The sequence below is a fragment of the Orcinus orca genome, chromosome 5, assembly GCF_937001465.1.
Source record: "Orcinus orca chromosome 5, mOrcOrc1.1, whole genome shotgun sequence".
NCBI lineage: Eukaryota > Metazoa > Chordata > Mammalia > Artiodactyla > Delphinidae > Orcinus > Orcinus orca.
In genome coordinates this window covers 80,034,103-80,054,881 of record NC_064563.1, presented here as the reverse complement: position 1 = coordinate 80,054,881, position 20,779 = coordinate 80,034,103, and the positions used below count along the sequence as shown (strand labels likewise).

Sequence of the window (20,779 nt, the reverse complement as noted above, 5' to 3'; positions counted from 1 at the left end):
AAGTCTCTCTCTTAGCTGAGACAATGCTCCCCCCCCCACCCTCTTCCCGCACCTCTTAACTAGAAAAATAAAATAATATCCAGGTTCCAGAAGGTAATTTCTTGCTTAAGCCCAGGAAAAGCCAAAGAGAGCTAGCTTATCCCCACATTTGCCACCTGCAATGCTCAACCAAACAACAGGACAAACCATCTACGAAAGATCTAGCTATCTCTTCACTTCTGCAATCCCTGAAGCATTTCTTTGCCTGTTCGTGTGCACAGTGAGCTGCATCTGTACGGCTTCCCCATGGACCAGAGCCCCTCTGAGCTGACACTGTGAGGAGGAGCTGCCTAAAGGACGTCCCTTGAGTCCACTCCCCGAGCCCTGCGAGGTCCAGCTGGGCATCTCTGGGCACTCGGGGTCGGACCCGTCCTCCTGTGGGCACAGGGGAGGGGCCTCCTCCACAATCGCACTTTTCTTGCAAGCTGAACCTAAGGCCAGGCTCCCAGGCTGCATCACAGATGGTGAGCTTGGTGCTCTGCTCTGAAAGCGGGTTCCCAGCAAGGCAGCCTTGACAGAGCCAACGGAACACGGGGTAGACACCAAGAAAGAAACAGAGCTCTCCCAGGCCGAGTTCTTGTTTGCTTCAAGTTATTTTCTACCATTTCAATGTATTTCTGCACTAGCCATATATAGGCTTTTCTATTAAAATTCAAGAACTTTTCTAGGGAGAACTGCTCCCAGGTGCACAAATAGGAGGACGGCTCAGCTGACAAATTATCTCTTCTCACTGTAGATACTCTTCCGCTCAATGAAAACTTTAACGGTCATGCACTCAATTTGTGGGATAGGTGAGGAAGGACGGAAGTGAAAGAGGAGCTCCTGGGTCAGAGTGAAATATGAAGTCTAGCTACATGCTACAGCAGCTTAGGAATAACCACTGTGATTATCCTACCACTAATCAGGAAGCAGAGCTACATTCAAATGGGCCACTTCTCCATCAGGCCTGGGCCTGCCTCAGCATCAGGGAATCTTAACTCACCAGCTCTTATGCACTAGAGGAAACCGGCAGAGCAATTACCATCAACCTATATTGTCCTCCTCCTTCCTTTTCAATAACTAGGGCGACCACATGACATATTACCCAAACCAGGACTCTTCTGAGAGTGAAGAGAGGAACTACCAACACTTATGCCGGGACTGTCCAGGGGAAATAGGATGTGTGTGACCACCCTACTCACTCCCACCATCTCCCTAAGTCTGGATGTGACACATGACTTCAAGGATGTGTTCCCTGGCCACATTCACTCTGTTCCGGCCAAGCTTGTACTTCACATGCCCTCAGTCCAGGAAACTGTTATGTTATTTCACGCACTGGGTTATATTTGGACATGTTCTCATATCTGTCCTCGCTCCTTTTCTAGACCATCAGTGTCTTAGTTTCTGACTTGTTTTTTTGAGCTATAGTTGATTTACAATACTGTGTTAGTTTCAGGTATACAGCAAAGTGATTCAGTTATATATATATTTTTTCAGATTATTTTCCATTATAGGTTATTATAAGATATTGAATATAGTTCCCTGTGCTATACAGTAATCCTTGCTGCTTATCTATTTTAGGTACAGTAGTTTGTATGTGTTAACCCCATACTCCTAATTTATCCCTCCTCCCCTTTGGTAACCATAAGTTTGTTTTCTATATCTGTGAGTCTTTTTTTGTCTTGTATACTGTCTTGTATATAGATTCATTTGTATTATTTTTTAGATTCCACATATAAGTGATATCGCATAATATTTGTCTTTCTCTGTCTGACTTACTTCATTTAGTATGATATTCTCTAGGTCCATCCATGTTGCTGCAAATGGCAATATTTCATTCTTTTTTGTGGCTGACTAATGTTCCATTATATATATACCACATTTTCTTTAACCAATCACCTGTTGATGGCCACTTGGGTTGTTTCCGTGTCTTGGCTATTGTAAATTGTGCTGCTGTGAACACTGGGGTGCTTGTATCTTTTCGAATTAGAGTTTTTGTCTTTTCTGGATATATGCCCAAGAGTGCGATTGCTGGATCATACGGCAGCTCTGTTTAGGTTTTTAAGGAACCTCCATGCTGTTCTCCATAGTGGCTGCACCAATTTACATTCTCACCAACAGTGTAGGAGGGTTCCCTTTTCTGCACTGTTTGCTGACTTTTTGCATGAACTTTAAACTCACTCTAGTTCCTTTGTTCCATCCACTTTTGTCATTATTCATAAATAAATAATATTTGCTGAAAGTCTGGTTGTAAGTACGATTGCAAATGATTGCAAACTTTTTTCCTAACGTAAATACTGTCGTTTTTTATATATTTTCCCAGTATTTTTCTATATATGTACTTTTTAAAACAAAATTATACATACACACTATCATTGCCTTCATCTTCATACTTTTGTTCATGCTAAACCACATATTTTTCCCGGTTACGGAACATTCTTCCTAAGTCTCATTTTTAATAACTTTGTAACATTCCGTCAAGTGGATGAACCATCATTTACTCAATCACGTCCCTGTTATTTACCATTTAGGTTGTTTCCAATTTCACTAAAACAAACAACATCACAAGTCACCATTTCATGAACATAACTTCTCCTTCACTCTAGATTATATCTACTCAAGATATATTTCAAGAATTTCGATTACTAGGTCAAAGTGCTTGAAATTTTTATGGCTCTCAAATCCAGGTCCTCTTAATTTCTGTCAATGTACTACCTGGGGTGACTCCTGGCTCCCCAAATATTTTGCTCTCCTTCCTCAGCCCCAGTTTGATCTTGAGCTCCTTGATCTGGTGCCAGGGCCCAGGTATGAGCCAGGTCCAGGGATTCCCGCACAGTTTGAAGGGATGTGCACTTAGATATCTGACCAAGTTAGGCAAGGCTTGGGAAATGAGGCAAGTATTGAGCAAGACAGGGAAGGATCCCACCCCAAGGAGTCATGAAGTTCAAAACAACTATTGTTATCAAGCAAAACATGGGGCCTCTGCTCTCTCTCCTCTGTAATCCTGCCAGTGGGGGCAGCCCCAGATGCCTCTGAGCCTTTTCTGCCCAGCTGAGTCCTACCCTAACCTCAAGGTATCCTCTTCTCTAAGGCCTTCCCAGCAGGATTTATGACACAGGTTCTTGAGCACAGACTCAGACAAACTTTCCAATCTGTGATAAAATACAGAAAATGAGGACAATACGTGGAATTTTTCATACAGCTCACTGCACATAGTTTAAAAGGCCATCCTTTAATCTCAGTTTATGTCCTTCACACTTGCTCGGAATTAATGTATTCTTTCATTTATTTGTAAAATTGTCCGTGGCTTTGTGTAATTAGTAGTTCGTTTACTTATGGCATATGTTTTGACAGCTCACTACCTGCCAGGTGCTATTCTAGACCCTAGAGACAGAGCAGCAAACACAAGAGACAAAGGTGCCCGACAACTAGCTTTTCTGATTGTGATATACGTGCCTGACATGTAGCTTTTGATTGTTGAAGCCTCCACTTCAAAGACAGCCATTTGGAATAAACACAATGCCAGGTACAGGACTAGATAAACAGCCAGGCCGCCCCACCCATGAGGTTCCCTCTTTTTTAGAGAGAGCTCTGGTGACCTAGATAACTGACCGTTCGACGGTTTTTCCCTTCCTGTGCTTTAATTCCTGCTTTTATGCTTTAAATTCACCAATGAAGAGTGAACACTTGAAACCCTAGGTCCTCCAACCCTCGACCCCGATAAAGGCAGAACCCCAGGTCTGCTCCATCTCGTGCTCACTCTCCCTCTCTCCCCCCACTCCTCGCTGTGTGGTCCCGGGGAGGCCTTGCACCCTCAGGGACCTGTGAGCAATAAGCCTTGTCTTTTCTAAGTTCCCTGGTGGTTGTTACTGAGCTGCAGCTTGCAGTCTTAGTAAGAACCACAAGGGTTGGTCCAGCCACAACGTTGGCTCCAGGTGGAAAAATGTCTGTGGGGGACCACCACAAGCAGCACGGCCCAGGGGAGTGCCCCCAGGCGTCTCTAGCTTACAGGATCACTATCACCAGGCCGAGAAGGCCCTGAAACAGCGCCCTTGCTCTGACTGTGGAGCCTCTGTCTCCGCAGCGCCCTGGAGGGTGGGGGGAAAGGGCTCAGGTTTGGACATCGCTGTATCTCCATGGTGGTGTCCTGCACAGTCACTTCTTATTAAACACTTGCTGGGGATGGGGTTTCATAAAGACACTGACACTCCCTGGAGCATTAGCGGGGACACTTGTGTGCACAGCAGAGGGCCTGTGGGCGGTTTGAAAAAGGGTGTGAAATTAACCAACTCTGGGGCCACAGTGCCTGGCTTCCGATCCCAGCTCTGCCGTAGGACCTTCAGCAAATGTTTCCTCCTCTCAGCCTGTGTCCTCACTTGTAAAATGGGCAGGATTGTAACAGTACTTGCTTGAAGAGGCTTGAAGATGGAAGCCCTCCGCACAGTCCTTGGCACACCAGAAGCCCTCAGTAAATGTGACCTAGTTGTAGCAATAACAATAGCATCAATTGGGTGCTAAATAAACCAGCTAATAGGTGACTGTGTCAACATGAAACCAGGTGAAAGGTCACAGCCCAGAGAACCAAACTGAAATTGAAGGTACATTTGACAGGCCAGAAATGTTAAAGATACAACAGGGAAAATTAAATTTGTATATGAAGGAAGAAAAAAACAAACTGGCCAGACTTTCTCTTCCTTCTCCACATGTCAATGATAGAAACTGATAGAATTTCATTTATGTCAGTGATAGAAACAGGGCAAAATGCTCCTACCACATCCAGGTTTGTTCAGTGATGGGCACATGCCAGAACTCAACCACAAATGGCCACGATTAGTTGAGGGGAACGGAACTAGGGAATAAACACACAAGTTCAGGGACTTTCCTAAAGTATGGACATTCCACAGACAGATAATTTCCAGTGCCACCCAGAACTCCGGAATTTAAGAAATCTGAGGGAGGGTGGGATGGGGTAGAAAACAGAATACTGGCCGCAACGAGCAGCAGGACAAAGGCCCAAGTGTGCAGAGGTTGCTCTTAGCTCTGTGACTGAAATGCAACGCTGTGCAAATTTAATGTCGGCGGCTCAGATAAAATAATGTCAGCAGACTAGATAATTAAAGCTTTTTGGCTCACTTCTTTGTTCTCTTGCTTTCCGGAGGGAGGTCGATAGAAAAAGGAGACGGGTCCAGTAAACCAAGAATTCCTCAGAGTTTTAAGTATATTTTTAGTTACTCCCGACATCTGGGATAGCGGAGACATTATTTCGGGATCAGAGATCAGATCCTGATCATGCCCTTTACATGGGGCTAAACATCACTCTCTAAAATCCTTTGATGAGAATGCACTTATTGCAAAGATACGCACAGGCTAACTGAGACCACATTTAGGGTGTCTGTCGCTTCTGACAGATGTTTCTGGCTGAGTGGAACAGATGCCATTAAACCAGCTGCCACCATTCCTATTTTTCACCATCTTCCCAAATTCCTTCCTGGACCTGCATCTGGACCAGACCTGTTCCACTCAGGACTGGAGCTGCCCAAGACCAGGGGAGTGACCACGGGTCCACAGCCAGGTCCTTACAGAGAAGCAATGGACCCAACCGCCTGGTCCCACTTGCTTTTTAAAGCATGGGCTACTCGACGAGGAAAGAGTAAATCACAAAACCACAGACACAGTTAAGAGTGCAGGGAGATCTTCGAACTCAACCTCCCATCCAGTAGAGGAATGCTGTTCTGCCCCAAACTGGGCAAGGGTGGGACTGATATGTTTGTGGGCAATTGCCAGGACCTGGCTGAGCCATGAGGCTGCTGATTACAGGGATGGAACCAAACCCATCAGGGATGGAGGGAGGACTTAGCCAAGATCCTGGTGGGTCCCTCTGTAAGAATGCCGGGAACTGCAGGACTAGGGATGCATCTGAGACTAACCCCTCCAGCCCCCTTAGGGCAGGCTGGGGTTCCCTAGAGTTAGAACTCCCCCCCACCCCACTCATGCAGGAACTCTCTCTGGGCATGTCTGACAGGTGAAAATGCTCAGAGAGGGGACAGGAAGGGGTGGCAGGGGAAGGAGTTCCAGTCACTGTGTACAGCAGGGTCTGCTGAGCCATGATATGGCTTCGCCTAACTGGACCCAATTCTGTCCCCTGGAGCCACATGAACTCTACCTTTCTACAAGACATGGCTACAAATATCTGAAGACAATCATCATTTATCCTTTATCCTTCTGCAGATGAAACACACTCGACCCTTTCAACTGTTCCTACTTGCCATTGTTTCCAAACCGTTTCACATCCTCTGGGTTCATGCTAGTTTCACCAGGACCCCCTTGGTGTGACCCTGAGGACTGAAGAAAGCACACAGGAGCACAGTGGATAAACCACAGGTGTGAATCTCGGCGCCATCATCCCCCATGCCTCAATTTCCTCTGCAGTTTCCTCTGCAGCACCTGATAATCTTAGTCATGAGAAATGCGTAAGTCAGTTCATAGAGAACTCTTAGAACTGTGCCTGGTGAGGCAGCTGATACGCAGCTAATTAAGTCTCAGCTATTTCTTGGCACAATGCTTAGCGTAAGAAGTATGCAATGCATATGCAAATCCTGCAGCTGATACTCCATTACTCACCAGCTTTCTTACTCATAAAACAACAGTACCACCTCTCAGCTTTGATGAGGTAAGTTGTGAGAAGTCTCCTGGTCAGTGCGTGGTGCAGAACAAGCAGGCCATATACACTAGCTTCCTTCCCCTTTGTACGGATGCAGCAGCTAGGAGCCATTCTCTATGGGTCTCTCATGTGCTGTATATCCGACAAGCACAGGCACTGACTGCCTTTGCTCCAGATTATCTTTTCAAGAATATGTGTATCATAAACAACCTTGGAAGAAAGAGTGTCTTTCTTTGGAGCAAAGAACAGGCATGCTTATTGTCCATTATAAAAGGTCTGAGTTCCCTAGTCTCAGGATTTCTCTCCACTGTGTGGGCAGGTGTCACCCTATGGAAACTGGAGCTCAAAGAACCAGTGAGAGAAAATGCTGGTTCTCTGGTCACTGTCATTGTTATGAATCATAAAGTCCTGTCCCTAAGCCATGGAGCTCATCTTCTGCCAGCATTCACGAAACCTTGGCAGCAAACTCACTAGCTTGCCAATTGGTGAAATCTCAGACCCTCCATAGTGATTAAAGACAACCTATAGAGAAGAGACAGTGACAAAATAACCACCCCCTGACCCCTACAGTAAAGATATTAAATTATCATCAACCTTATCATAGTCTATCTACACTTAGCTGATTTTCTAAAAATTCTAAGTGAAGAATTTTTATTTATTTCCTTATTTATTCATTTCGATTTTCATCTTCTTGATTTTAATCGAAAGTTCCATTCATTTGAGGTGTCTTCTAAAGTTTTTTTGAGGGGAGACATCTTCTGAACTTGAAGGCCCCCCTTTCCAGTGCCTCTGTCAGAGGTGCACAGACCACAGTCTCTCCTCCCGTTCCACTCACTTCTCCCACCAGACCAGGTAGACCCTCCTTCTAAATCTAGGTTCTCATCTGTAGCATGAGACACAAGTTTGAATTGTATAAAGCTCTTGACAGGTTTCTACCTTCACTCAATTTGTGGCTAAGAGCACGGTGAGTTCTACAGTCCTCCTAGGATGCTCTTTGTTCTCCCCTTACCCTTTACTGAGAGCACTGGGGGAGCCTCTATGTTAACACCTCCACTTCCAAAAGGTAGAGAGATGTGTGACCTATGGGATGCGACACAGCTGAAGATCAGCAGGACACCAGCTGGTGTAGTTAGGAAGAAGAGGTAAGAACACCCAGGTCCTGCTGGGAAATCTGGCCTAAAACCCCTGAGGTTGTAACCCAGAGCAAGTGGAGATCTGAGAAGGCGGCTGTGTGAATGGGGTAGGGAAGTGCAAATACTGCCATGGATGTGCTTCAGACTCATCTCTGGCACTAAGAAAGACAGGGGCACAGTTAGGGACAATGTTATGAAATGCAATTTCAACTCACCCCAAGGAGCTTAGTAGGAAGCCGGTAGATATGAAGCTGTCAGTGGTTCCAAATCTTCTTCAGACACCGTAAATTAGTGGGACAAGATCTTTACTCCCATCCTCTACCACTGCCACTACCACTGTCCCTTATTTTCAGATCAAGGATTCATGCCCGTGACAAACTCTAGCTCACAGGTACCCACTGACTATTCAGATAAGCAACGAGTGATTTTCATCGTTTTGTCCCTTGGGTACTTTCTTGCATTTTATATGTACCCTCCCTCTCCACCACAAAACTGGGTATATCTGGGTCTCAGCATCTGGCATTAAATTATAACATGATTCTTTTCAAAAATAAATAAAAATAAGTGAGCCAATAAATCTCTTGAACTACAATGTTTTTTCTCTTATTCATCTTTTTAAATTGAGGGGGTTTTATTTTTAGATTTTACTGTCTGAAGATTTCTTACAATATTTTTAAGCATGACTGGGTATACCAAGATCTCAACATCTGGTCATAAGTTACTTGCAGAACTGTGGCATAGTTTTCTTTCTTTTGAAAAATAATTAATCTGTGATGGCTTTAATGGATATCAAATGAATAATAACATAGTTTCAGCAGTAAGCTTGGACTTTATCAGGCCCCATGGTCAAGGATTACCCAGGAAAGTTTAGTAATTAGGTTCCCAGGGTAACTCCAGGGGATGGATCCTTGGCTTGCAGGCTTATTACCAGCTTAAACTCTCATCCCACACCCCAAGTCTCCCTTGTGCTACAGAGGGCTCTCAACTTCTGGTCCTGCCTCCTCAAGGTGGCCTCCCATCTCTTCAAAGCTCTCACAGTGTCCCATCCAGAAACTGCTTCTATGCTTTCCTATGATTCAACGGTCCTCTGGTTTCATTATGTCTGTGTAAGAGACAGGACAGGATCCAAATCTCATCCCAGACTCCCGATTGTCAGAAAACTCATCTCTCTACCTACACAGATTAACTCCTAATGTACTCAACCCTTAGGGGGTTTTGAGGCTGTTCCACAACAGACTGTCCCCAGTCAGAGATGGCCAGACCTTCACACCTGGTTACCCCCACAGGTACAGATCAATAAAACCCAGTCAGTGGAATACTACTCAGCCATAAGAAAGAATGAAATAATGCCATTTGCAGCAACATGGACGGACCTAGAGATTATCACACTAAGTGAAGTAAGTCAGACAAAGACAAAGTTCATACGGTATCACTTACATGTGGAATCTAAAAAATGATACAAATGACTTATTTACAAAACAGAAACAGACTCACAAAACAAACTTACAGTTAGAAAAAGGGAAGGGGAGATAAATTAGGAGCTTGTGATTAACAGATACACACTATATATAAAATAAACAACAAGATCCTACTGTATAGCACAGGGAGCAATAGTCAATATCTTGCAATAATCTATAATGGAAAAGCATCTGAAAAAGAATACATACATGCGGGACCTTCCTGGTGGCGCAGTGGTTAAGAATCCGCCTGCCAATGCAGTGGACATGGGTTTGAGCCCTGGTCCAGGAAGATCCCACATGCCGCGGCGCAACGAAGCCCGTGCGACACGACTACTGAGCCTGCGCTCTAGATCCCATGCGCCACAACTACTGAGCCCGTGTGCCACAACTACTGAAGCCAGCGCACCTAGAGCCCGTGTTCCGCAATGAGAAGCCCGTGCACCACAACGAAGAGTAGCCCCCGCTTGCTGCAACTAGAGAAAGCCCGCGCGCAGCAACAAAGACCCAACACAGACAAAAAATAAAAATAAATAAATAAATATTTTAAAAAAGAAAGAAACATTTGCTAAAGGTCCGTGCATCATCTATAAGGGGCCCACTGGCTCAGACTTTAAGCGTTCCTGGAGAAGGGCACCGAGTTCTGGGCAGCCTCTACACCGACCAGGTTAACGGCTGTGCTCATGAGGCCCTGTTTCCTCACTAAGGAGGAAAAAGAGAGTACTGGATGATTTCTGCAGCCCCATCTGCTCTAGGTTTTACAACAGAAGTTTGACTGTCCTCTTTTCCTCATTGCAAACTTCCGGGTCCTGAGCATAAAGCTGGTAACTACACAGAAAGGGCTTCATGCACAGCCCTCTCAGCACCAGTGGCTCTACCTTCAGCCCCATTTTAGCCGAGGCAAACCTGCCTTTAAAATAAAGCAACTTGGGCTTCCCTGGTGGCGCAGTGGTTGAGAGTCCGCCTGCCGATGCAGGGGACACTGGTTCGTGCCCCGGTCCGGGAAGATCCCACATGCCGCGAGCGGCTAGGCCTGTGAGCCATGGCCGCTGAGCCTGCGCGTCCGGAGCCTATGCTCCACAACGGGAGAGGCCACAACAGTGAGAGGCCCGCGTACCGCAAATAAATAAATAAATAAATAAATAAAAATAAAGCAACTTGCGTTAATTTCTCCATCCTTTGATCTTCTGCCTCTGCTGCTTCACAAAGTCATGGCTTTAAGGCTTCGCCTTCCAAGGGAGCCATGCTCAGACATACAGAGTGTTCACTTTGATCCAGCCTCCCCTGAATACTAAAATAATGCCTCCCATCTCAGATGCAGGTTCTGTATTTTCTTTCAGGCAGCAGTAGGACACCACTACTTTTTTTCTTTATCAGCCACTTCAGAGTCCAACCTCACTGTCATTTTTTTTTAATTCCTTTAAAGTTACAGGATTTATTTTATTAATGAAAGAGCAGCCCCTACATACTTTTTTTTGCCTTTCCAAGTAGTCTAAGAGGCTACTCTCTCACTTCAGTGATGGGGCCATAGCTCAACGCACCTTTAGAACCATGGGGAAAACAATCAGTGCTATAAAAGCACAGGCCACGCTTCCTTTCACTAATTCCTCTTTCCCTTCCTCTTCCTTCTCACACTCTTTGCTTCACTAGAATTGGTTGTGGCCCCATCAGCCTCCTTTGCGCTGAGAGTGAACAGATGGCCCCCTGGCTGACACTGGCTGAGGACCCTGACACGCTATAAGCCTGAGCGTCAGCATGATGGCAACAGAAAACCCATCTCCCTCACTGGCTAAACCTGCAAAAAGCAATGAATCCTGCCCCCCCTCAAATAACACATAGGAAATCCCAAAAGATCACTGACATGTTTGAAATACTATTGAGAAATATATTTCAGAATATTATTTGAAATATTATTCACCATTGGATAGCTGCCCAAAGAAGTCCCCATCTAAACACTCACTCTATGTTACCCTAACACAGAACTTCTCACTAAACAGAGTGGAGATGACCACGTCTGTGCAGCTCTTGGTTAGCACCCGGAATAGCTGGGCGCACATTAACACGGAATTCTACCTGTGCGCCAACCCCAACGAGGTCTGCTTGACAAGGAAACAGAGGGTCAAAGGGGAAATCAAAATCGAATGGAGGGACTTCCCTGGTGGCACAGTGGCTAAGAATCCACCTGCCAATGCAGGGGACATGGGTTTGATCTCTGGTCCGGGAAGATCCAATATGCCTCCGAGCAACTAAGCCCGTGCACCACAACTACTGAGCCCGTGCGTCTAGAGCCCGTGCTCTGCAACGAGAAGCCACCGCAATGAGAAGCCTGCACACCGCAACGAAGAGTAGCACCGGCTCGCTGCAATTAGAGAAAGCCCGTGTACAGCAAGGAAGACCCAATGCAGCCAGAAATAAATATTAATTAATTAATTAATTTCAAACAAACAAACAAAAAAAAACCAAATGGAGTTCATCACAGCAGCCTCCTGGAGCAGTGGAGGAAGAAGCTTGGGGCAGTCGGGAAGCTGGAGCACCACAGTTCGGCAGTACGAATAGCTTCTAGCAGAGGCCATGGCACCCAGCAGGCACTTAAGCAATCTTGATTCCTGGCTGGCTCCACTGATGGTCCCACTGACTTGACCAGTTCTAGAATTCTGACCGGCCAAGCCAAGGTCAACAGATAATGCTAAAGCATGTTGACTTCACCCCCACCTGCCTGGGCACCCGGCCAGGTGTCATCTCACCTTGGGCGCTGTGGTCCCCTCCGGCAGCTCCTCAGGGCGGACTGAGGGGGCGGGGTCAACAGCACAATTTAAACTCTGCCCACTCACCAATGTCTCCTCTGCTGCTTGTTGGGCTGAGAGGACAAGGAAAGAAGTCCTGGAGGTCTGCCTCACCGTGGGGAGCCCTCAGCCAGGACACTCGTGAAGTTGTTCTGGACTGCAGCAGGGGCAGCCTATCTGGCAGCCACCTGGCCAGTGCCCGGCAGAAAGGAGGACAGGAAAGCCGAGGCGGGGACAGACATGCAACAGGGAGTGGAAGCGGCAGCCGGAGGACCTCATCACCGGAGACGCTGTTGGAAATGTCCCAAGGTCAACAATTGTTGCTTTTATGACCACGTGTGGGCGGCTACGGGTTTAGAGTTCAGGAACAATGGTTACGAGGAGAACCAGAACAAGGTGCTTCCTTCCCCCACAGAGGACAGATGCAGGGGAGCCAGGGAGGATGGTGCTGGGGTGAGGGTGCAGTGTCTGGGGAGAGGCCCTAGCAGGGATGAGGGAGGAAGGACACCTGGCAGGCCTCTCAGGAGGCCATTGGGGTCTCTGGAGGGGCCCGGCTTTGGTGACACAGCCAGGGGAAGGGGATGCCCACAGGATGGGGAGAAAGTACCCACATCTGGGAGAAGACTGTCCTCAGGGGTGAGTGAGCCCCCGCCCCCCACCATCCCAGGACCCAGCCCACGTCCCATGCCCCGCAGAACCCACATGCAGGCAGCCCACGGCGCCCACCCCTCAGCCTGGTCCAGGCTCCCGAAGTTCACCCCTTCTCCCCCCTTCACAAACCTGTTTCCCTCCAGCAGCAAATCTCAGATATTCCTTAAGAGGGAAACAAATACTTATATCAAGCGTATGCAGTAAATCCATTCTCTCAAAGGAACAAGTGACTTGTCTCTGAGCCCATTATGTGTTGCCCTTCCAGAAGGTGTATTAGTAAAAGATTCTTTGTAAACCCAAGGAAATCAAATGCTCATGATGGAATTTCAGCAGAGGAACTTTCAGGCGGAAAGGTCCTTACACATCCCTTCCATCACACAGGAGAACTAGAGGGTGGATGCTCCGTCTAGGGTGGTGGTTCCCCCCACTTTGAGGTGTACATTGAAGAAGAAATGGGAGTGACTGGACCCTCTGAAGAGGGGTGGGATGGGGTGCAATTCTCACCCTGTTACAGTGCCATGGCTAGACGTTCTTTCCCACCCGGACAGGGAGCTTCAGCAGAGAGCTAATCCCAAGGGTGCCAGCCCCACCTGAACCCACTTGCTGCTGGTAACCTGTGTGGCCACAGGACCAGGTGGGAGCTGAAGCAGGATGGGTGCTCTTATAAGTAATGGTTTCTGTGTCTCTCATGGCCTAAGCCAGTCGGTCCCAGCGGAACTGCTCTCCACCCAGCAAGCTCAGTCCGTGTGCTGCCCCTCTACTCAAGGATTCTCCACCCTTGGTAAAGGGCTCAGGCACCTGTGGCTTGACCCTGACTCCACCTCCAGCTGGAGCACACCTGGCACCTCATCCTCGCCAGCCACTCTTCCGCTGGCTGCCAGCAGGAGGCACCTCCTCACCTGTTCTCCTGTGCCTCAGGCCCACATCCCACCCTGTGCCCACGGGAGCCGGGGATACTCCGCGGAGCCCATTCTTTTGTCCAGCGGATTAGGCCACTTCCGGCTATAATCCTTTCACAGCTCAACCTGCATCAAGGATGGTTTCCAAAAGGACCCGAAGTCACTCACAAGAAAATACAAAATTAAACTGATTATTTAAAAACTAAAACTGTATAAAGGCTGATAATATATGGAAAATGGTTTTCTAAACTAATTTTACAAATGTATCAAGCATTACATCTGTCCCCTAAGTTTCATGACACTCATAGTAAAAAAAAAAAAAAGGAAACAAAATGGGTCACATAATTCTCCTTGCTGTGAGGATGCAAAGGCACTTCATCAAGAAACAGTGCTAATCTCTGCAGAGAGGGAACTGAACATCACATGAACGATTCCACCCATAGGGTTTTCAGAAAGAAATGCTCACTGTTCGGCCCCTTTTTAACATCAACACTTATGAAAGTAAGAAAAATATTAAAACATGACTTGAGATTTTTGCAGGGAACTAAAGCAATGTCATTTGGGCAGGGGTCTGGAAGCTTAAATACAAGGCACAGTGATTCTCAGGGCACCTCACCACGCATTCTGCAGCAAAGAGGGGAAGAGGAAGTTTCGAGGGGGAGGGGCACTCGGAAATGTGGTGGGATTATTAATTCCCATATGACTTGGGGGTGGGAGGACAAGAATGCTAAAATCCTACATTAAACAGAATACTCATTATAAAGAATTATCTCATCTAAAATGCTAATAGTACCCCTGCTGAGAAACAGTGGAAGGGGAATCGGTAATTAGCATGACTCTTTTAATGCCTTAAATACCAATTAAATCTTCACAGAGAGTTGACAGCAAAGACTACAAGAATGTCTGCTCTGGGAGTACAGATGAAGGGGGATGCAGGCTTCTGATGTGTCAGTCCTGCTGGTGGTGACATGCCGATCATTTTATAAAGGGATTGGAGCCTGATGAGTACTGTTGGTTAGAGAGAGAGCTGGATGATGGCGAGCTATACGCATGCCTGTGGAAAGGGACAAACCTCTCCCGTTTTTTCTTTCTTTATATGTCTAAATGAGGACACAGTTGGGACATCAAAACTGCACATCAACACATCACAGGAGAAACTAGTCTAGAGCACTGGTTTTCAAAGTGTGGTTCCCAACTAACATCACCTGGGAACTTGTTGGAACTACCCCACACCGGCTGAATAGAAGAAACTGAGTGGGTCCAGCCAGGTGTGGTTTAACAAGCCCTCCAGGGGAGCCTGATTCAGGCTCAAGTTTGAGAATAACCAGTCTAGAAGGTTTAGGGCTGAACATGGCAATTGGTCACCAGAGATATTTTAGAAATGCTGGCTCACCCCTGTGCCTAGTCTCTATTAGACTCTGACAGGGAGGGGGATATTGCAACATGTCTGCTGCAGGCAAATGATCAGAGACAGAGGGTCTGAGAGGGAAGACCTAAGTGATGAGAAATGGGAACAGAGAGTGAATTATCAGGGGCCAATTTAAGTCTCAAGTCAGATTAACCACCCTAGAAGGATTTTGTTTTATTGAAACATAGTTGATTTACAATATTATATTAGTTTCAGGTACAGATAGTGATTTACAGTGATTTACAGCATAGTGATTTAGTATTTTTATATATTCCATTTAAAGGTATTACAAAATAATGGTTATAATTCCCTGTGCTATACAGTATATCCTTGTTGCTTATCTGTTTTATACATAGTAGCTTGTATCTCTTAATCCCATACCCCTATTTTGCCCCTCTCCTCTTCCCTCTCCACATTGGTATCCACTAGGTTGTTTTCTACATTGGTGAGTCTGTTTTACTAGATATATTTAATTTTTTATATTCCACATATAAGTGATAACACAGTATTTGTCTTTTTCTGTCTGACTTATTTCACTAGCATAATACACTCTAGGTCCATACACATCGTTGTGAATGGCAGAATTTCATTCTTTTTTATGGCAGAGTAATATTCCATTGTATACAGCACCTTCTTTATCCATCCATCTATTGATGGACATTTGGGTTGCTTCCATATTAGCTATTGTAAATAGTGCTGCTATGAACATTGGGGGGCATGTACCTTTTCAAATTAGTGTTTTCATTTTTTCCAGATATATACCCAGGAATGGAATTGCTGGATCATATGGTAGTTTTATTTTTAGTTTTTTGAGGAACCTCCATACTGTTTTCCATAGCGGCTGCACCAATTTACATTTCCACCAACAGTGTACAAGGATTGCCTTTTCTCCACATCCTCACCAACGTTTGTTATTTGTAGACTTTTTGATGATAGCCATCCTGACATGTGTGAGGTGATAACTTGTTGTTTTGACTTGTATTTCTCTAACAGCGATGTTGAGCATCTTTTCATGTGCCTGTTAGCCATCATTACGTCTTCTTTGGAAAAAAGTCTATTCAAGTCTTCTGCCCATTTCTTCTTTGTTTTTTTTTTATATTGAGTTGTATGAGCCATTTGTATATTTTAGATATTAATCCCTTGTTAGTTGCATCATTTGCAAATATTTTCTCCCATTCAGTAGACTGTCTTTTTGTTTTGTTGATGGTTTCCTTTGCTGTGCAAAAGTTTTAAGTTTAATTAGTCCCATTTGTTTATTTTTGCTTTTATTTCTTTTGCATGAGGAGCTAGATCCCCCAAAATATTGCCACAATTTATGTCAAAGAGTTTTCTGCCTATGTTCTCCTCTAGGAGTTTTATGGTTTCATGTCTTATATTTAGGTCTTTAACCCTTTTTGAGTTTATTTTTGTATATGGTGTGAGGAAATGTTCTAATCTCATTCTTTTACATGTAGCTGTCCAGTTTTCCCAGCACCACTTATTGAAGAGACTATCTTTTCTCCACTGTATATTCTTGCCTCCTTTGCTGTAGATAAAGTGACCACAGGTGTGCTGGTTTATTTCTTGGTAGAAGGATTTTGTTTTTAATCAAACTTGTATTTCTCTTTGAATAGCCAATACATTTATATGATTCAAAAGATTCAAAGGGTATGCAGTAAAAGGTCTTTCACCCTCCCCTGCTCCTAGGTATTCAACTCCAACTTCCCTTCCTCAGAATCAGCCATGTCATCAGTGTCTTCTAGGAATATGTTATAAAAATACATATATGTTTTTGTCCCCACTTTCTTTCTTAAAAACAAATGATAGCATATGACACACTCTGTTTTGTACCTTGCTTTTTCCACTTAATATATTTTGGGGATTATTCCATATTAGACACATCAAGAACCACCTAGAAGACTTCCAAGTATCTGGAAACATACAACACCCCAGAGACATGTGTGCCTTCCCTAAAGAGAAGGAACATCTGCTAGGCATTACATGATTCCTGTGGATTTCTTAGTGAACCCTCTATAGAGAAATTGTCCTGAAATTCTCGGTTTGGAGAACTCTCCTCAGGCCCTACTTGTATGCTGTGTTATAACAGAAGGAGGTAATATGGAAAGTCTGAGGTCATTAAAGTCCAAGAATAACACTACCAGATAACATTAGCAACTAGTGGGTCAGACACCCTATGATACACAGTAGAGGAAAGCTTGAACCCTGGAGAGGACTCAAAGCAATGAGATGACTTGAACTTTTTGTCTGTAAGACTAATAACCATAAAACACATTTTATCTATAGGAATTCACAAAACACATGAAAGGATAAAGACATGAACTAGTGAAGAATACTTAGGTCAGTTTTCAACACTTAGAATCAGATATATAACAGAATAAAATTTTATATATATATATATATATATATATATATATAATCCCTATCCTTCTACAAGCTTCAGTTACAGTAACAGTTCCTTCAGAATTACTTTTTGTTCTGTCTGTCCTTCAGCACTATCAGTAAGATTAGTGATGTTGAGCACATTTTCATATACCTATTGGCCACTTGGATGTCATTGTTAGAAAAATGTCTATTCAGGTCCCTTGCTCATTTTTTAATTGGGTTATGATATCTTTGTGGTGGGTTTTTGTTTGTTTTGTTTCTGCTATTGAGCTATATGAGTTCTTTATATATTTTAGATATTAATCCCTTTTTAGATATATGGTTTTCAGATATTTTTTCCCATTCTGTATGTTGCCTTTTCATTTTGTTGATGGTTACCTTTGCTGAGCAAAAGCTTTTTAGTTTGATATAGTCCCACTTGTTTATATTTGCTCTTGTTGCCTGAGTTTTTGGTGTCATATCTAAAAAATCACTGCCAAGACCAATGTCAAGGAGCTTTTTTCTTATGTTTTCTTCTGAGAGTTTTAAAGTTTCAGGTCTTCTGTTTAAGTCTTTAATCCATTCTTATTTGACTTTTGTGTATAGTATAAGGGTCTAATTTCATTCTTTTGCATATGGATATGCAAAATTTTCCCAACACCATCTGTTGAAGAGACTCTTCTTTCTCCATTGTGTATTCTTGGACCCCTTGTCAAAGATTAGTTGACTGTATATTTATTTCTGGGCTCTCTATTCTGTTCCACTGATACATGTCTGTTTTAATGCCAGTACCATACTGTTTTGATAAGTATAGCTTTGTAATATAGTTTGAAATCAGGAATTGTAATGCCTCCAGCTTTGTTCTTCTTTCTCAAGAGTGCTTTGGCTACTCAGAGTCTTCTGTGGTTCCATACTAATTTTAGGATTGTTTGTTCTATTTCTGTGAAAAATGTCATTGGAATTTTGATAGGGATTGCTTGCATCTGTAGATCTCTTTGGGTAGTACAGATGATTTAACAATATTAATTCTTCCAATCCATGAACACGAGCTATCTTTCCATTTACTTGTGTCTTATTCAATTTCTTTCATCAATGTCTTATAGTGTTCAGTGTATAGGTCTTTCACCTCCTTAGTTAAATGTATTCATATGTATTTGATTCTTTTTGATGCTGTTGTAAATAGGATTGTTTTCTTAATTTCTTTTTAGGATAGTTTATTGTTGGTGCCTCCAGCTTCTGACACAGGTTTTAATGAAGACAAGTTCCTTCTGCAGGGAGGCACCCCTTTCCAAAGGCCACATCAATTCAGAGAGAAAAACCAAAACAAAAGCCCCACAGCAAGAGACAGGAAGGAAGGGAAGCTATTCAAACTCCCTGTCCCTCTCTTCCATAGCACACAATAGCTGAGTCCTCTACTGGAGAATCGTGGCTCCAAAAGAATCCCTCTGACCTGGTGTTTTCTGGTTTTAAAGCCACCGTTTGAGCACTGTCACTATGGCGACAAGTCTGGGATGCTCTACTCTAAGTGAGGAAGCTTATCCTTCAAACATGCTTCTTGAGTTAGCAACAAAGGAATTCACTGAACCTCAACTAATCTCATATTCTCCTGGGAGACCTCTCTCAAGAGGCACTTTCCTCCCCTTGCCCTCACAAACCTCCCAGGTTTACACTGTTCGGCCAACAACCACATTTACATAGAGATTTACAGTTTACTGTCAACCACATCACCTCAATCAAGCCCTGAGGAGTCCTCTTCAGTCACATGAGCCTCTTCTACAACAACTAAACAAAACGAGGCCCTTGGTTTTAGGCAGCCCTTCCCCGGAAGGCTAGCAGACACAGGCCCTGCAGCTGAGATGGGACAGAGGAAGGAGGAGCGGGAGCGTAGGGAACTTACCCACATGACTTTTTCTTTTCCAGAGGGAAGAATCTGCAGTGGCTTCTAACCCTGGCAGGCCTGATGCCCACTCCCCTGAAGCTCTTCTCAGTCTGTTCCGGGCTGTTGTTCTGCCTTGGCTCATGTTCTACATCATTCCCAGCCCCAGCTGTTCCAAGAGTGGCTGTCGGCTCTGGGGAATTTATCCTCCCTGACTTCAGAGGGGTCTTCCTTAAATATGAGTTCTTAGAGTCTGCCCTGGCTTCCTATAACATAGGTGTAAAAGGAAAACTCTCCTTTACTTTTCTCTACTCTGTGATGACATTCTGCTTCACTTCTGGTCACCAAATGTGTAGAGGTTTGCCCCTCAACAAGCAATTCTCTGCAACACCAGCTGAGTGTCCTACAATTGAATTCAATTCTGACACTATCTACCTGGAGAGCGCATCAGATCCCACAGACTGCCCCCACTTCAGATACCAACTGCAAGTCCAGGTTGTTACCTGGACTTCTGACTGACTGGCTATAAATCAGAGGCTCCCACGACTCCCCTCCTCGAGTTTGATCACTTGCTAGGACAGCTCACAGAATTCAAGAAAACAGTTTACTTATTAGATTAATGGTTTATTACAATGGAGAGTAAAGAACATGAATGAACAGTCAGATGAAGAGATACATAGGGTGAGGTCCGGAAAAGTCCCAAGCACAGGGGCTTCTGTCTCGTGGAGTCTGGGGTATACCACCCTCCTGGCACATAGATGAAACAAGCCAAAAGCTCTCCAAACACCATCTTTTTGGGTTTTTATGGCGGCTTCCTGTCATAGGTACGAATGAATACATCATTGGCCACTGGTGATCAAGTCAATCTCTAGCCCTTCTCCCCTCCCCAGAGGTCAGGAAGTGGAACTGAAAGTTCCAACTCTCTAATCACCTGGCTGGCTCTGCTGGCAACTATCCCCCTTCCTATGGTTTTCTAGGGGCTTTCCAAAAATGACCTCATTAATATAAACTCAGTGGTTGAAACAGGTTTCTTATGAATAACAAAAAACACCCATTTCATCTTTATGCTCTAGTGCTACTTAAGGAGTTAGGAACAAAAGATGTCCATATAGTTCTTATCACTTAAGAAATCACAAAGGTTTTAAGAGCGATTTCCAGGAAACATGACAAATTTATTACATCAGCGTATCACAATAGGCCTACCTCTTATTAGTTTTATAACCTTGAGGAAGTGTTAACCTTTCTAAGCCTGTTACCTCTTCTGTAAGATGGGGGCAATTACATCTATCCAGATGGTTCTGATAAGGACTGAGGACACAGATACATTCTACAATTCTTAGTTCCCTCCCATCCCAGCCCACTCTGCCCTCAGGGGGTAGGCAGTCTCAAATCCTAAGGAGGTTCATAACAAAGAGACAAAATGATGTACCAACCTCGCATTGACCTCTCTACCTTGTGACTTTGGTCATTTCTGGGTGATATGTAATTCTTTTCCTCGGGTTTTCAAAACAAACAAATAAGGGAGGCTGTTC

At 44.5% G+C, this 20,779-nt stretch overlaps 1 protein-coding gene across 2 annotated transcripts in view; it reads right to left on the bottom strand.

Annotated features, from left to right (window-relative positions):
• MYLK (myosin light chain kinase) overlaps positions 1 to 20,779 on the bottom strand; it is a 268,669-nt gene that overhangs the window by 204,309 nt on the left and 43,581 nt on the right. The window lies entirely within an intron of this gene.